Genomic DNA, 19,382 nt, shown 5'->3' with positions numbered 1-19,382 from the left:
AAACATTTGACTTGATTGAAATTATATGCTTCACGCTATCCTGAAATTTGGGTTTGGATCCTGTTTTCAGCAATTACATTGACTTTACCATATTCTCAAAGCCCAAATTAATACAGCTGACTCTCTATCTGATCCCAGAGATATTTAACATTGGATAGGGCAGAGTTACCCCCTGTCCCTTAGTTCATTTTTACTTGATGATGGAGCACTTAGCTATGGCCTTTATTGTGTCTGGCTTGACTGGAGTACAAATTGATCATGCATGCAGATAACCTGGCGCTATTCTTAACTATAATGACTCCTTAAAATGATTATTACTAACTTTACATACATAGCTCAATACTTGGATCTTAAATTGAATCCAAAAAAAATATTTAATTATTTCTATGGATCAAAAGGCCAGGACAATGTCCGTAGGATCAGTGGCCACCTACTTTTAAATATTTAGGTATTCAGGTTTCTCACACTATGCTTGTTGAAGCAAACCATTAGAATGGGATCCACATTGTCAGTTTCTAAATCTACTTACACACTATTGTGATTTTATTTCTCAGTTCCTTTCTTTTTGTAGGTTTTCCAGTCCCAACTCCCTGACCATTCAAGAAAATTAGTGTTAGACAACTAATAATAACATTAAAGCCACTTTTAACCACCTGAACCATAAGTACAGACTGTAAAATCATTGCTTATTCGGTAATTTTTAACTATGCCAATGCATTACCACCAAATTTAATAATTCTCTCAGTTTGCAATCAACCCCATAAAAAACATGAATTGATAAAACCTTTGTCCACCTCCAGGTAATGGTCTAGGGGGCTGTATAGGTAAATGGCTTGTAGATGCTGATAATTTGGAGTTAGATATTTAGCTGTCCATTCTCATATTTTCTCTTTACAAGACAGAAATCAACAGAATGTAAAATGCTTCAGTGTTTATTTGACTTCCTTTAGAATATGCAGAGTTGTCTTTCAGACATACTTTTTGCTCTAGACATGCTCTTTTAGACAAATTTAATAGGCTACGGCCTCCATGCCTAACCTCTATAACTACCACTACCCCACTTTCCAACTGGTCCATTGGTTTAACACTTTACTATTTTTTCTTTGCTATACTTTCCTCACTCTATGCCAGTGTTTCTTGACCTTATTTTACACAGAGGAGCCCTTGAAAGAACTTTAAGGTATCCAGGGAACCCCTTCTAATATTACTATATCCACAGTTTACAGTGCATTAGTGTGGTGGTCACTAGGAAGAATGCCTCTTACAGTGCCGTCCATTGGGAAGAATATCATAGATAGCCAAAAAGATAATTGGTGCCTCTTAAACCGAGAGTTACTAATTGCTCATTGTTCAAGGAACCCCTAGCAACCTCTGGAGGAACCCTAGCTGAGAAGCATTGCTCTATACTCTTAATGTTTAACTTTCCAGCTGTTCATGATGTCTGTACACCTCCATGCCAAATTTCTTGAGGATATGTCTCATTAACCTTTTCAAACTGGACTTCCTTATTATCTGGTGTAATTTCCCCCACCTCCTAGACTGTAAGCTCTTCGGGACAGGGTCCTCTCCTCCTCCTGTGTCACTGTCTGTATACGTCTGTCATTTGCAACCCTTATTTATTGTACAGTGCTGCGTAATATATAAATTCTGATTATTATTATTAATAATATTAATAATAATATTATTATAATGTATTTAAATGTTTGTTGTACTATTACAGATGCACGGCCGTCCTAGCTCCTCATTAAAGGTCTCTAACTGTTTACTATGTCTCATACAGACCCCACTTATACTAATTTATTGTATAGTACAGTTCCAGACATGTATATAATTTTTTAGCAAGCCAGTCTGTACCAGGTTTCATTTTATGCACACTTAAAAATAATATAGAAAATTGATCTCCTGCTTAACTGCCTGTGAAATTGCTAGTTAGCATGACTAGACTTGGCTTTGGATTACCTGAGCAGCTTGGCAGAAGAAGTGGGGTCACCTGAGGTTCCGTGGACTGGTCCTGTGCGTAGCTGCAGCTGCTGATTTCCATTTTCCAAGGGAGATTCATTCTGGACTTTATATACATATTATAAAATTGTTTATTGTCTCAACAGTTGCCATGCAGGTCTGAACTATTTTAAAATACTTCTCCTTTGTGGCATAGTAATTACTGTAACTTGTCCATTGTGTATAAAATATTAACAATTTAGATCTGACTGAATGGATGTGACTGAAAAAAAAAAATTAATGTTTGGAAGTGGGGAAGAGAGAGGATACAGGGGGAGGAGAAAGGGAGTAACAATACAATGTATACTATAATAGGGTTACATGAGTAATTTTCTCAAATATTTGCAAATTAAGGTATATAGGAAGTGTATAAGAAATTACACATCTTTTTTAGTATTTGTGTGCATCAAGGATAAGTATTCCGGCGTGGCAGTATATTGAATCCAGTAAAACCATCTCGTAATGTAATCAGATCCTCCATAGACATAATGTAATTTATTCTTCTGAACAATTATAGCAATGTTGGAGAGAAGGTGTTTTTCCGAAGTATTGGAATACATGCCTTTGCTGCATTAAGCAAATGTTTAAGTAAGGAGTTGTGGTACTTTTTCTTTGAGAATGTGGAGATGTAAAGCAACGCCAGCTCTGGCCTATTGTGGATGGATACATCCATTAGGTCAAATATAATGTCTGCTACACGGGACCAAAAGAAAGCGAACACTGGACACTCCCAAAATATGTGGAGTAAGCTACCAAGGTTGCTCTCGTACCTCCAGCACACAGCATCCACCTGAGGGTATATTTTTGGAAGAACAGCCGGAACTCTATACCACTTTGTGATTATTTTATAATTTATTCTTCAATGGCTTTATGGCTGAAGTACAAAGTTGTTCTAGCTATTCAGGCAAAAACATGGTATTAAGGTCCAGTTCCCACTTGGAAACAAGTCTTGATGTAGTCTCAATGGGGTTGACCATGGTACCCAGGGCTGGAAAAGAGTGCTCCGAATGTAGGGTTACAGTCGAGCAGAGTACTTTTTAATGGAGACTCCCATGATACAATGCAAATATTATATATCCTAATGAGCACCAACAGTACAAAGATTTGGGCATTCACTGTGTATCTGAGAAAATCAAAGCCAGGTAAATCTCTTCTGCATTCTCTCAAAAAATGCTCATAAGATCAATGATGTGTTCATTATTTTGTGTTCACTGTAATACCGGAACCCACAAAAAACATGGGTTAGCTCCTGGTAACTAGTGTTGGTGTTCGAATTCAGGTTGTCCTTATATTCGACCCAAATATGGCTGTTCGAGTTCAGATAGACCCGAAAAACACTTTTCGATTCAACTTTGCAAATTTGTGTGTAAAAAAATGTGTGTGTAAAAAAAAAACTTTTATTTTTTTACAGGTTATCTATCCCACAAGGACAGTATGATTCCCACGGCTGTGCAGCCGTGGGAATCCTCCTGTCAGTGTGGGATCCCCGGGCACTGGAGGTTAAATGAGGACAAGTCTCCCCATTCATCACCTCTAGGGCTCTGTGATTGGCTGAGGAAAGGTAAACCCTGATGACAGCTCAAGCGTCATCAGGATTTTCCTTTCCCCAGCCAATCACAGAACACTAGAGTTGAATGAAGGGGGAGACTTGTCCCCATTTAGCCTCTAGTGCCTGGGGATCCCGTGGTACTCCTGTGTTCTTGGATAGAGAATCTGTATCCAAGAACACTTACTATAGTTAAGATTGGTTTAAGATAAAGATAGTAAGGCTTCCATGTCCCCATTGAAGATTTATATCTTTACTCCATATACCCAACAGTGTGGAGAACTTCTGAGGAAGGACACAGAGCAATAAAACTTCACAAAGACTGTCTTAGCCATGACGTTATAATAACAGACTTTAAAATATAACAAAAATAACATTACAAAGGGGTTTTATTAGTGGCCATAATGCTAATCTTTTGATCTCTTCCTCCTTGTATACCTGTGGATCTAAATTCACAAGTATGAAATCCAGTACTTTTTATATACATATAGCATTTTTCTTTATAGTAAAATATGCCGTAGAAAATAGATTACCAAGTGCTTTTCGAACATGGTTCCTCAGTACCAGTTTGTACATGTGATCATAAATCTCATATCGTCCACTTTCTTCTCCCCCATCTGTAGTTGTGGTGCACTGGCTTCAGTATTTGGAGGAAACTGTGAATTCTCTTTTTCCTTGGTTACAACTTTAGATCCATTTTTAGGACCCTGCGGTTTGCTTTCTTCCTGCTGAAGTGTAACTTTATCTTTTTCCATTGCCTGTTATGGAAAATGGTAGAAATGTTAGGACTACTAGTTACAACTGGCCAAAAACCTAACACAAAAAGCCAATCACTGTACACATGACCATCCAACAACCTCCTTAGCACCACATCAAAGTAATGATCTTCACTTTATAGATTGCCAGATAATTCCCACCACTAATGTCCCTTATCTAGGCTATCACAGTAACAAGTGCAATGCATATTGAATTGAATGAATGGCCTACAGACATACCAATTACCGGTATATGTGCCAGTAGTCCTAGTGACTACAAATGCCATGCTGGTAAATCAAGTATTAAATATTGGTTTTTAACATATATAGGAGCCTCCACAGAGTTAATGACTGAGAGACGGCTAATCATGTAGGAGTAGGTAGTGGGGGGATTCCAATTACTTGGACTATATACATCCAAAAAAAGGAGAAATGAGTGGATGTCTTTTTCATTTGCTGCTGAGTTAAATACTGTTAAGATATTGTATATGACCATGTTAAGCATCCATGTAAAATGACGAAATAAGTAGGGGCTAGGTTTGCACAGAAAGGATTTAAAGGGGGCAAAAATAGGGCTAATAGGACACACAATAGCAGTTATTAGTGGGAACAACGCAGGGGCTAATGGGGTGCAAATAGAGGGCAAAATATAGACTAATAAAGCATTACTGGGGGCCATAGGGTACAAAGCAGGGGCTAACGATTCGCAAAGACGGAGCTAACAAAGCATTACTGAGCAAAAAGTAGGGACTTACAGGGATCAAAATATGGGCTAAAGGGAAACTAACAGGGTGCAGAGTAGGAGCTATTGTGGTACCAAAAATAGGCCAATAGGGCGCTAAAAGAGCACAATATAATTGCTCAAAGAGCACAAAGTAGGGGTGACCAGGGCAAGTGGTATGCTGAAAGGGCACAAAGTAGAAGCTAACAAGGCATTAACAGGGCACCAATAATTTGCAAAATGGTAAATAATGTATCACTAAAAAGGTGCTAATGGAGAACTTTGGTACTGTAAGTGCTAATGGGGCTCAAAGTCTAACAAGGTGTTAATAAGGAGCAAAGTAGGGGCAATTAGGCGCTAACAAAGGTTAAATTAGTAGATAAAAAATGATCAAAATAGGGATCAATATAGCAAAGGCTACAGGTAGGGACTAAACAGGTGATGAAGGGGTAAAACATAGTGGCAATCAGGGCAATATTGGGCCTATTAGGGGGCAATATAGGGGCCAATGGGGCACAAACTGGGGGCTAAAAAGTAAAAAAAAACAAAACAAAAAAAAAACCAAAACTTACAGTTTACTAAAACTTACATACAAATATTATGTAATGATGATCAAGAAAAATGTGTAACAAGGATACGGATCTAATTTATGTATCTAAAGGATCTCTGAATACATAAATAATACAGGCAAACATGCACAAACTTATCTTATAAAAAATAAAAGAGTACTAGTTTCATGGTGTAGTAACTAATATTAATATTAAACAGTATTTATACAGCGCCAGCATCTTACGCAGCGCTGTACCCCATAGCAACCAATCCGTATGTACTGAGTACTCAGACAGCACAAAATCTATTCTGGATGGTTGCTATGGCTTACTGTCTGCATTGAACATTTGGTGTATACACTACACAATACAAAGCAGCATTTGGGATTAATTGGAATTTACATTAGCGGAAAAAAAATGTATATAAATTTGTTGTTTAGGGAGAACATGAAATGTAATTTGCTCTAATCAGGCTGCACGGCCCTGTCTGTTTATTTCACTCACCAGCACACTCAGCATTGACGCTGTATGGCAAATCCTTGTGTCACATGACTCCTTCCTCTTCCTACTTTCTGTTCTGCTACAGAGGAGACATCTAAAGGCCCAGCTCAGAACAACAACATTCGGCGGTGTGTGACTGCTCAGTAACTGCTCAATAACTGCTCAGTAACTGCTCAATAACTGCTAAATGACTGCTCAATAACTGCTGAAAAACTGCTATATTACTGCTCAATAACTGTTCAATAACTGCTGAATAACTGCTGAATGACTGCTGCAAAACTGCTGACATTTGGACTTTTCATTTATTGAATATTCCCTGATATACAGGAATTTTTACAGCTCCCTCATTATTTTTAAATCCCGCGGACTATTATTATAACATTTTTAAAAAATATAAATAAGTTTGTCCCTGACAAGGACTGTGCAGGCTCTGATTCATTGATCAGCTCACGGTTAAGTGAAGTATTACTATTGTTACTATTATCATTAGTTGCATTATCTTTGGTATTACTAAAGAAATGCAAAATAATTGTTTGCTTTTTCTCACTCAATATGGGTTTATTTCATTCCAATCTGAGACCAAACAAGAAAAAATAGTTATCAAACTAATTGATGCCAATAAATATAACAGATAAAGAAAATACAAGGTCATACTTACCTAAAAGAGCATCTGCGAAATAAACAAATAAAATAAAACACTCGGATGAGAATCGGTATTGTTGGAGCGGGGTGACTGTTGTAATGGTGGAAACAATACTGAAGCATACGGCTCGGGAACGGTTGCCTCATACAACTTAACACTACACTGACGTCACGCTACGCCTCCCTTGTTCTCTAGTACAGTTCATGAGTTTAGTGCAATATAAAAGTGAAAATTGTCATTCAGAATATAGGAATTTATTAGATTATTTTTGTTTTAATATTAATAAAACAAAAAAATTGCAAATCATGTCCAAATTTTTCTGTGGACCACCAAAATTTTCTCACAGACCACTGGTTGAGGACTGCTGGTTTAGAAAGTGTACAAAAGATATCAAGTGAAAAACGTAAACGAGGCATGCATAACTGTAATCAAAATTATTTTGTTAAGTTTTAGTCCTCTGGATGTGCTGCTTACAATGTACCCTGTTGTACTCCACTTGCATGGCATGTACGTATATATCGCTGTTATTTTACCAACAAAATTCCTATTTATGGGGTACAAATAAAAATTTTACAGACCCATATCAACGCATACTAACCAAAAAACAAAAAGAAATTGATCATCTCTGCAAGTTGTTTCCAATATTTGGCTAGCCAGTAGATGGAGCTATGCTTCAAGAAATGAACTGCTTATCATCAGCAAAGAAAACATGAAGAACTCTAACATCAGAAGCTCTAACAAAAAGTTGTGGGTACAGATACAGTTTGATACCAATTTAATGGAATACATTTTTTCTATTTCGGCGCATTTCACATACAGTTTATGTTTTTTGGTTGTTTTTAACTCCAAATTTAAGTTCTTAGAAAGGATTGAGCTTGCCTAATTTATCTTTCAAAATTTGAGATCAGAGTTTAGGGAAATTAGAGTTGAAATGCACTGTGTTGATAACACCAATTTTTTTTTAATCCAGAGCTAGGATCAAAAATAGTGCAGTTTAGGTAGTGACCAGTAAATAGTAACAAAATATTGTTTACAAAGTATTTGTTTGAACAAAGTATAATTGTTTTCGTTAAATATTTTACATGTGCTTGGCATGTATGTATTTTTAAACCTGAGTAGGTAGAACAGCGTGGCTACCTGCATTTTGGCTTGCTTTACTGGAATTCAGCAAAGTATACTGATTTATGTGTACAGATTGAGCTATTGAGCTCTGTAAATATCAAGCTTTTTACAACACAGAGCAGCAGAAGGACCGTAAAAAAAACATAAATTAGGAGAATAAAAGACTGAATAATATTCATTCCAAGTATCTACGAATCCACTATATATTCCCTTATTATGTGTACCCTTGGACCAAACAGGGTGACAGAAGCAGCATTCAGGGAAGCAGCTCTAGAAACACATTTATTGTACCACATAAAAGAGGATTCTATCAGGGCACACAAGTAGAGATTGTGTTCAATTTCATGGTGGGTCAGATTAAAAACTTCTGCCATTTACAATTTTCAAAACAGTGTGAGCCAAGGTTTATCCAGTTGTTAAGGTACATAGCCACATGCCAAACACAGTCCAATGGGAATGCTACATCTCATATACTTCATCAACAGGCTTACATCCAATGTTTAGCTTTATAGCCAAACAGTTGGAAAAGTATACATCATTTTATATTAAATTGGTTTGACCAATGGGTTATTATTACACAGTATTTATATAGTGCTGACATGTTACACAGTGCTGTACAAAGTCCATAGTCATGTCACTAGCTGTCCTCAAAGGGGTTCACAATCTAATGTCCCTAACATAGTCATACGTTCTAAGGTCAATTTGGGGGAGAAGCCAATTATTCTAACTGCATGCTGTTGGAATTTGAGAGAAAACCCACACAAACAAGGGGAGAACCTGCAAACTCCATGCAGATAGTGTCCTGGCTGAGATTCGAACTTGGGACCTAGTGCTGCAAAGACCAGAGGGCTAACCACTGAGCCACTGCTGCCCATGGCTTTCAGAAATTTTAAAGAATTTTAAAGAAAGAAACATGGAAACATTTGCCTAGCTCTAGTGACAAGTACTTACTTCCGCTGGTGTATGTGCCTCTAGTGGTGATGCTGGGTATCACAAGGTGAAAGTCACACGCACGGCTCCAAGACTTTTCTAGAGCTGCCCCGACTCTCTGGAATGGTCTTCCACATCCTATTCAGCTCCCTCCTTCTTTCTGCTAATTTGAAAGAGCACTCAAAACCCACTTTTCATACTCACCTTGCCGTCTTCTACTGTCTCCTAAACCCTTGATACTTACCCACCATCCATATCCCCCACCTAGTGTGTGCTACATCCTGCACCTCTTAGATTGTAAGCTCTTCTGTGCAGGGTCCTCTCCTCCTGTGTCACTGTCTGTATCACTCTGTCATTTTCAAGCCCTGTTTATTGTACAGCGCTACGTAATAGGTTGGCGTTATAAAAAATACTGTTTATTAATAAATAATATTATAACAGTCCTGTAAAGTTCATGTTACACTGTTTTGTTTTGTCTCTTTTACTGTTAACCAATCCCCCTTTTATATGAAATTTTTTTGGGGCCAGAAATAAAGTGATCTTGTGAATTTTCCCTGCATGGTTAAAACTGCTTAAACTCTAAATATTCCCATTTCCAGTAGGTGGCCCTGTGTTTACAGCTTTCATTGCTATGAACAATATGGAGAAAAGAATTCTGCTCTGCATTGAGCTGAATAAGCAGTTTATTACAATAAGACTTTTTTTCAGACCACGGCACAAAACTTTAGACCAAATTTTTGCAAACATGATTATTTCAAAAATGTTGTTTTTAGTACAAATACAATTATTTCTATAGAGTTAAACTTTGTGCACCTAAAAAAACTGCCATATTAGAAAAACAGAGCTTTTATTAATTTTAAGGAAAAAAAACTTTGCCCCTTTGACCATCAAGATGGATTGAACCAGATGCGTTTTATGGATATTAAAAATCAATCTCAACTGCAAAAATTATAAAAAAAAGTTGTTAACTATTTCAATAATAGGAAAACAGTACAAAGCACACCAACATAGTATAGCATTTTGGACGTAACTATTACTCATGTGTAGTTTCCAATAAAAACTTCTGGATTACCTTATTAAAGATTACACCACACTCCGAGTTACCGATAAATAAACTTGTCAGTAAACTTGCCTCCACGTGCAAGAAGCTCCAGTACTGTGGTTTTGCATTGTAAAAATACCATATATTCTTTGAAGTGTCATGCAGCTGCAGAAGCTATGCTCTAAAGCTTTTGAAAGCTTTGCAAGAATATGGTGTGTGTACAGGGCCAGTTGTCCATCATCTGAACGACCATCCTGGTGGATCCACCGACGATGGCCGACGAACAATCCTAAGGGAAGGGAGAGAGCGCACAGCAGGGTGCTGCTCCATCATTCTCCCCCTCCCTTCTCCATAGAGCAGAACGGTGCTGTATGTACAGTACTCGTTCATGCATAGTGCAGTACATAGTCGTTGGAAAGGATCGTGAAAGATCCATTGCAACGACTATTACTGCATGTGTGTATTCAGGTTAAGCCTCGTTGGTAGTCACCATTGTCTTGTCTTTTTCTTTCCTCTAATAAGCCATCATTGTCCTCCTCCATGCCAGACCATCTGTATACACTTGCTGAAGTTTGTAATGGAATTTGCACCTGTTTTTACTGGCTGCTAGACAATGTTCATGGATCTCGGAAAGAATTATTTGTAACTTGACATAGATTTGACACTATATATTGACATTTTACTACTGTACCTGCTTAAACTCAATTATAATTTAGGTGTAGCACTCACTCCCTCGGGGATGATATCGGACGGGAATCTGGTGTGTGTACAGCGCTCGCCATTCCTGGATCCATTAATGCGGATCCAAGGTGGATGGACGATCCAAATGAAAGTAACGGGGAGAGAGCTCAGCAGGGTGCCGCTTTGTCATTCTTCCCTCTCCATAGAGAAGAACAGTGCTGTATGTACACCACTCGTTCATGCATTGTTCAGTCTTTTGTCATTGGAAATGATCACGAAAGATCCATTCCATTTATTGGACATGTGTACACAGCCTTCGGTGGTCCCAGGTAAGACCAGATTCTTTTGCAATATGGTCTCCAGAACATATGCGTATTGTAGCCTGTATTTCTGGGTCATTGATGGTTCACCAACCACTGCAACCAAGTGAACTTCAGGGAACGTTTTACATCCTCATAACCCATTAGAATCAGGAGATATTAGCACTAATGAGGAAGACGCTTGTTGCTGTTGAACTCAACGCAGTCCATGGAGGGGGAGATTTTGTTATCCAATGCAATTTATTTTAGTGTCAGAGTCCTTAACTTTTCATTATCTCAGTCATGAAAGAAAGAACAAAACTTTCAAATCTTTGAAGAACCAAAAAACTGTCCTTGTCATGAGTAGTCAGAAGACTTTAAAGGCATTCCACACCCCACCTTATTACATAATCCTAGAATTTGATACATCACTTTTTATTTGAAGACGTGTAAAGTTTCCTTAAACTTTGCATGAATGCAGCATAAACTAAATCTAAACTTGACATTGACACTGTGTATTATAAACTATTGCCATGTTTTTGTTTTAGAAAATATTGTTGCTTTTTTTCTTTGGACTCTAAAGTAAGCTGATCTTCTATGGCATTTTTGCAGCCACTTGCTCTCTAATTAGTACATTTTCTAAGAAAAAGGTGATCATATGCAGAACAGCTATTACACATATAATTGGATATTTCCCTCATAAAAATTCCTAGCAGATCAAATAGGTCAATGAAGTCTACACTAACCGATCCCCTAAGGCTAACAGAACAACTTAAACATGGGCAGTCATGCAATATGCATCAGATCGCAGTAAGGTTTATGGAAAGTACTTGTCATGCAAGCTTAAAAATGAACTGAACCAGCATTTCTGCACAATCTTCAAAATTCCAGCGAACACAAACGCAATATGCAAGAGAGAATTCTTCAGATAACATGTGATAATACACTGCATAGCTATCCACACACTGAATGAAATAAACTGTAAATACATCAATATGTATCCAGCTGCTACGGAAGCATTCATAAAGCATGTTTTTCCTATTAAAGCCCAAATCCATCTAAAATATTTGAAATTAATGTTCCTGTTCTGCAGTATTTGGTTCCTTAGCACCTGTCTTCTGCTGATTTACTGCTACTAGAGCCAGCAGATAACATAGATGTTTGGCTAAATTCACAGTTAAGGGCCTGATTTATTAAAGCTCCGCAAGCTGGGTGATCCAGCAAACCTGAAATGGATTTCTTCAAAGTCATTTGCTATTTGCTAGCAAATATTTTAAATCCGGGACCAGATCCATTCCATGTTTGCTGGATAACCCAGCTTCACTGATGAAAGTGTATCCTGTCCAAGCTTTCAGAGCTTTATTAAATCAGGCCCTCATATGTTTCAATGCAAAAATGTACTTTATGTGCAGTAGTATTAACCACCCTGGTTAATATTTTGGTGCCGCTTATCCACTATTCATTCTCACTGTTCAAAAAGTTACCTGGAAGTTTGTATTATATTAGAGCCTAGTGTTACCATTGCTTACTGCTTTCATTTCTTTGTATTTTTTTTGTATCTCTCCTTTGTATAAAAGTATTCATTTTTTTATTCTGGGGGATATATTTACCCTTACAATACAAAAATATACAATGCAAGCCAAGATAGCATTTTAATGATACTGGCATTTGTAGCAATGTATAACAGGCAGGATTTGCAGCCATCTGCTGAAAAAGCTAAAGGCAGATCAGGAATAGTAATGAGTGATCTGATCATTAGGAGCCAGAGTTTGCTGTGAATCTCAATATTTTGCCAGAAGAATGTGATCAGTGACCGACATCGGTGCAATATGTGTGCCATTTTGCAAACACTGTTGGATATGTGATGACATTGAGCAGTGTGCCATAAGTCCTTCCCATTCTTTCTACCCTAGTTTGCATAGTAGCAGGGTGAAATAAGCACCCCCTCCCCATATAAAACCTCAAATTCAGGATTATTTTCTCTGTGTTTAGAAGTGTTTCGTCTGCGAGATATTCCTGCTCCTACACTTGAATGTTTAATATGCTAGTTGCAGCATGGTACATCTCATAAAAAAGACTAAATCTATCTTTTTTATTATTATTATTATTATTATTAATAATATAAAATAAACAGGATTTATATAGCGCCAACATATTATGCAGTGCTGTAGATTAAATAGGGGTTGCAAATGACAGACAGATGCAGGCAGTGACACAGGAGGAGGAGATGACCCTGCCCTTAGGAGCTTACCATCTAGGACGAGGGGGAAGTAACACACAATAGGATGGGAGATATGTAGTGGTAGAAAGTAGTGAGGGTTTTAAAAGACAGAAGAAGATGGGTAGGCCAGTTTGAAAAGATTGGTTCTAATATGTAAATTCATGGCACTGGGAATGGTGTTCTGCCTCTTAAGCCAAAACATTGAACAACAGAAGGGGCAAGTCAAGTCATTCCCATTAAAAAAGAGTTTTGTCCAGGTCAAGACATGCATATGAAAAAGGAGTTTGGGCAAGTCAAGCCATGCCCATGAAAAAAGAGTTTTGGGCAGGTAAAGTCATGCCCATTAAAAAAGAGTTTTGGGCAGGTCAAGTCATGCCCATGATAAAAAGGGAATCAGGCAGGTCCAGCCATGCCCATGATAAAAATGGGTTTTAAAGCTTACTTAAAAAAAAAAAACATGGGCATGACCTCATTTGCCCTGTCTGTTGTCCAATCATTTTGTTTTGTTTTACTGATTTATTACTTAATGTACCTAAAAATAAATAAAGCATTATGCTGTTTTCCATACCTTTAACTGACATTGCCAGTAGGCTCAAAGCCATTTGCAAAAACCACTAGAACTAGAAAACTGAACTGAACTAAGTACAAAATATTTGTAGAAGGTTGTGAAATTTGGAAGAAAACTCAGACAGCATGTCATACAACTCCCTCCCCCTTTTAAAAACATTAAATAATTTATTTTGGTGATTTACCAATTTGCCGAAAATATTTTTGGTAAAAATTTTTGAAATTTGTTTGAACAAATTCTAAATAATTGACTATCTAGCACTGAATAAAGTTAAGGCATCGGTGATAAGTATTCAGAATGGGAGATCCAGACTAGGTGATATGTGGGCTGGGGAGCCATGTGAAGCCGACCTATCACTAAAAACTTTTTTTTTATCGGGGACCTTCTCATCCCTGGCCCCTTGGTCAGATCGTGGCAGTCCTGCCCACATCAGAGATATAGAGATTGCCAACTTCAACCTTATTCTCCGCCTTTTAATCTAAAGTGTATTAACTTTGGCGCCTACACCCAGGACACCTTGGTTTTCCACATCCAGAACTGATAAGAACAGATACTACACTTGATCTTTGCCAAAAGGCCAAGAAGCGATAGATAACTCTTTCATATAAAGTAGAAATTATCTTGGTTTTTTTTTCTTCCTCTAAATGTTTTTTTTTTTTTTTTAATAGGGGAAGCCCCTTACCTTTTGTCTTCACTATATATATATATATATATATATATATATATATGTATAGTGAACATTTAAGCAAGAAAAAGTGTACAACAACATCGACGAACGAGGATTGTCGCTGGAAACCTATCGTATCTAGCGTGAGTACACTATTGGTGGATTATATTTAAACGATCGTATTGTTACAACATGTACAGAATTGCGCACAATATGATCATTCAAAATAATCATGCATAATCATTAGTCGTTCGTTTTTTAACGATAATTATTGCAAGTGTGTACCTAGCTTACCACAGTGGATGTGTATTGTTTACAACAGGGGTTGGCAAACTCCGGCCTTTATGCCAGATATACTCTAGCCGGTAGTTCCCCTGGCAGATCCGGGATAATGCCGGCTGGCAACCCACGGCTCCGGAGCCTCGGGTTGCTGGGCAGATCTGCCAGGTGGTGTTAGGAACTACCGGAGCTCAGGTGCTGCCTCCTTGCTGTTGCTCCCCTATTTACCTCAGCCGGCGTTGATACTTCCGCCGCCACGGTAAATAGGGAAGGCTCCCTGAAGGGAAATCCCTCCCCTCCACAATGCATACTAAGGAGAGAGATTTCACTTCAGGGGCGTTCCCTGGTGGTGGGCAGAGCCATTAGGGCGAGACTCAAAGTCCGGCCTAGAGTGCTCCCGGACACCCCTGAAATGGCCATGAAAGTTTGCCGACCCTGGTTTACAAAGAAACAATTAGCTTTCAACAAAGGCATGTATTGCAGCTGGGAGACCTGCACTAAATTAATGTTTGACTGATGATTTATAGCAATCATGTTCTGTAATGCAAAAGATATTCTTGCTTATCTATGCAAATGGGAAATTCAATTACCTCCACCCAATCACTGTGGAATGTATTGAAGCAGATGTGTGAAATCATCCAGTTCTAATTACATAATCTAGTCACCGTGATGCCAAAAAGTCTGGGAGAGGTGTAAATGTTTTAAAAAGATTAGGTAAAGATATGAATTGTTATCAAGTTCTGCAGATATAGGACGAGAACCTTGCATTTGTACAGTTTTTGTCGTCCATTGTCTGAACAACCATCCTGGCGGATCCATGGACGATAGACGACGAACAATTGTAATGCAAGTGAAAGAGAGAGAGCACAACAGGGTGCCTCTCCATCGTTCTCCTACCTTCCCTCCCCATAGAGCAGAACGATGCTGCATGTACAGTACTCAATGATGCATCGTACAGTCATTTGTTGTTGGAGAGGATCGTGAAAGATCCTTCCAATGACAATTATTACACGTGTTTACTTAGCCTAATTTAGACCTCTACAGACCTCCTATTCTAGGTATTCTAAAGAGGCTTAGTTGTGTTACACATCATTTTAAAATTCATGATATCATTATTTATGAATGGCAGGTTTATAAAGTCACAAGAAAATGCATGTGTTGCCCCAATGCATGGTATCCGATGAACCCTAGTGCATTGTGAACCACAGACTAGCTAGTATCAGATTTTAGCAATTATAATGCCCAGATGTAAAATAAGGGCTTTAAATTGCCCATTGTGGTCCACTGGCAAGAATGGCAAGCCTGCTGCAACACACATTAAAGCATATTACATCGCAATGATGTAAGCCAAGCCAAAATATTTTTTTTAGAGAAAACTTGTACAGCATCTCTACTGAAAAAGCCTAATAGAACGTTCAATCCAAACCAGCTTTCAGGTACTTTAAAACAAACACTGTTACTGTTCATTTTTTTAGAATGCCACCAAAGAGTAGAAAAGTCTATCGGCTACTGGAAGCCTCCGGAGAAAGATCCTTGTAAAAGCAATGGTCTCGTCAAACAAACAAGAGACCTTATGAATGGACTGTACGTCTCTGGACTCCTTACTGCTTTGATGTATCTAAAAGCCATTTTGTAGCTATAATTAACTAAAAGTTTAATTGAGCGTTAAGGTTAGGTAATGTACTGTAAAATACATTGGTGTGCTGTTAGGTCTGAATGACAACCCAACACACAACTTTATAGCACAAGGCACATCTATGTGAACCAAAATTCTCCTCCCATTCAGGAATACACACATCTTACCTATATGGTATCTCTTCATTCTGCTTAGTTCACAGAAAACATGAATTCAGTCATTGACAATGTAGCAAATGTTGCATACTAACCAGTGTAAGAATAAAAAGTGTAAGAGTTAAAAAAAGAAACAATGAAAAGTTTCTCTAGGTTTTAGTTGGCCCACAGATATACTTAAACCTTTTAGAGCAGTGGTCCCCAACCTTTTGGAGCTCGTGGGCCACTAAATGTATGGACTCTGGACCACGTGTTACTCAAAAGAAACTTCCCCCAGAGTAAGGTCATGATGCCAGAACCCGCTCATCTGCCCAGGGACACAACCTGCCCACTGCCCACATGTTCCGTGGCTCTGCCCTGTGCGTCTTCACCCCAAGTGGGGTCCTTCTCCTGGCCAGAACCCACTAGTGGTGACTGGGGGTTGGGGACCCCTGTTTTAAAGTATTCCCAATATATAGGATCCATATATCAGGGATTTTGGCCACAAGCTTCCACCACTTCTTGAAGGAACAATAGCAATATGTCCAAATTGTCCAAGTAAGGACTGTCACACTGCTAACCCATATCCAACCATGATCCAACCTCCTATAGAATTTACAGAGAAGTTATTCAAGGTCTGTGTTTATAGCATCATCGGGCACATCAGATAAAAACACTCCACGTGTTTCGATTCTTTTTTTTTACCAGTCTGGTGTATTGCCAAAAGGAGGTGTGGGTGACACTATAATAGTAGCTGGGTGATGGGAAGTCCTGCAGATGTGGGTGTTGTTGGGGGAGGCTCAAAGGAAGGAGCCTGGGTCCAGTAGATAAGTCAAGGGACATCAATACACAGAACAAAGAAAGAAAGGTTATCAAGCCTTCCGAGGTGTACAATACTGCTCTGTTTCGAGGAATGAAAGCTCCTATTGTGAAGGTGCCAGAGGTGATTTTTGAGTACAAAACCTGCATTTTGGGAAATTAGTGTGGGTAGAACACTGAGCTGTGCTCCCCTGTGAGTCTGGTAATGGCATAAAGGCTGGGGATTGAATGTATACTAAATTTGTGTTTTACTATAGTGCTTTATCTGAAGTCTCCTTTGGATCAGATTCCTAAAAGTATAAATCCTGCCCATGTTACACAAAGAAACTAAAAATTGCAGCACGACACAATCCCATGTAACTGCCCACAGATTTGTTTAGTCTTTGTCAGTTCATGTGAATGTTCTAATCACTCCATTGCTACCAGCTGTGCCATTTCTTTTCCGCAACAACTAAAATGAAGGGTTTTCTGACACTAGAACAAAAAACTCTATTCACGGCTATCATCATAAAGCTGTAAATTAGGCTAATTATCTCGCTGCTTAACTTTCAAGTCATTTGAATAACACATGCTCTAAATTCTGAAATCAACTGAATCTTATAGAATTAGCTGTCTGGGTAACAAGCACATTTCTCCAGTTACACTAAATAGAATCGTAGAATTTTTGTGAAAAATATTTATCACCTTGCAACCACTTCTTTGAATTTACAAGGACACATGCTGGTTAGTTGATAAACTAATATTATGACAATGTTTACAATGGAGAAATCTATTACAAGCAACTTATGTTTAGGCACACTTAGATCAAATTAGTGAAATATTAGTACCGAAGATTGATACAGTTTACTAAGATTTTTTCATATCGTCCTTGCGGGATTTATTTTTACTTAATTTCCATATAATATGCAAATTATTAAAGCATATCTAATTAATATAGAAGAAAAAAACATTTTAAAACAAACTTGTCACTACAGATCATTTTACTTACTAGGCTACCTGTAAAATAAACGTTTCTCATCGGTGGCCCATGGATTGAAAATTCACCTTATCTCTACTTCCTAGCCATCAAATGAAGTTTACCTATTATGGAGCCCAGACATTTCTAATGGTGGTCCTGCAAGTCAATGTTAAGGTGTGTATATTTCGTCTTTAATTGGTGATTGTGAATAGAAGCTACCCTGTGCTGAGGCCAAACTAAATAACTTATTTTTTATAACCTTTAATATTCATCGAGTAAATGAAAGGTGGTAATATGGCATGCAGTTTGTGTAATTGTCAATAATTTTTACAATGAGTACAATTAAAATGTAAAGCTGCGTACACAACGGCAATAAATATTGTTGGAAACGAATGACTAATGACGGTTCGTCCAATATTCGTTAAAAAAAGTGCACAATGACGCCAATGAACGGGGATTTTGCTGGAAACGAACGACCGCCCCGACAGATCTAATCGTCGATGGTTCTGCAATACACTTTCTCCAGTACATGTCTCTTCCTGCATCGTTCAAACGATCATATGTAGCGTGTGTACATTATTGGTGGATTATATTTGAACGATCTTATTGTTACAGCATGTACAGAATTATGCACAATACGATCGTTAAAAATAATTGTGCATAACTGTTAGTCGATCGTTTTCTAACGACAAATATTGCACCTGTGTACCTAGCTTATATATAGTTGTATTTAGCCATTATAGCCATTATATATTTTGAATACACTACAAATCAGATAATAAAAGCAATCCACACAATGGTGGACATAGCCATCTTTGTGTCCTGTGCACCAAACTAACTTGGGGCCCCTATAGGCTAAAAAGGGTTCAGGGGCCCCCTGCTACACCTTGCACCTCCCTATGTCTGCCCCTGAATCCATAAACTTAAATCTGCATGGCATTAGCCTCACTGAAACTCATATAACAAATACAGAGTCCAGAGTCTGGACAAGGATGCAAAACCTGCAAACACAACCAATCATATCAATGTAATAGACAACTGATCCCTTTTGTACCGTTAAACCCCCCCTTTCAGAGTGGCAACTAGGGCGGGCGTTTGAGGTCCTCGGGGGGAGTGTGGTGGTGGCAATATTTTGGTTAGGGTTCCATCTTTGGTATGGAATCCCTGGTTTGGGTTAATGGTCTGGTAAAGTGTTGTGGGAAGGGTCTGCACAAGAAAAGGATATATTCCTTCCCGAACTGGGAGTATGGGCAGCTGGGAGCAACTGTCTTTAAGGTGCAGACCCCAAAAAGGTGTAAGCCTTCGAGGACCTGC

The 19,382-nt window shown here is 38.3% G+C and overlaps 1 long non-coding RNA gene and 1 pseudogene across 1 annotated transcript; both read right to left on the bottom strand.

Moving 5' to 3' along the window:
- Nucleotides 1–3,871: 3,871 nt before the first annotated feature.
- On the bottom strand, nt 3,872–6,196 carry LOC140332487 (uncharacterized). Its single transcript, XR_011921140.1, has 2 exons — nt 6,073–6,196; nt 3,872–4,302 (listed from the first exon to the last, which is right to left on the bottom strand). It is a non-coding gene; the product is annotated as an uncharacterized lncRNA (long non-coding RNA).
- A 7,859-nt stretch (nt 6,197–14,055) lies between these two features.
- On the bottom strand, nt 14,056–14,164 carry LOC140334424 (U2 spliceosomal RNA; annotated as a pseudogene).
- Between the last annotated feature and the right edge of the window lie 5,218 nt (nt 14,165–19,382).

This window comes from Pyxicephalus adspersus, chromosome 6 (genome assembly GCF_032062135.1).
Source record: "Pyxicephalus adspersus chromosome 6, UCB_Pads_2.0, whole genome shotgun sequence".
Taxonomy (NCBI): domain Eukaryota; kingdom Metazoa; phylum Chordata; class Amphibia; order Anura; family Pyxicephalidae; genus Pyxicephalus; species Pyxicephalus adspersus.
This window is presented reverse-complemented; position numbering and strand designations above follow the sequence as displayed.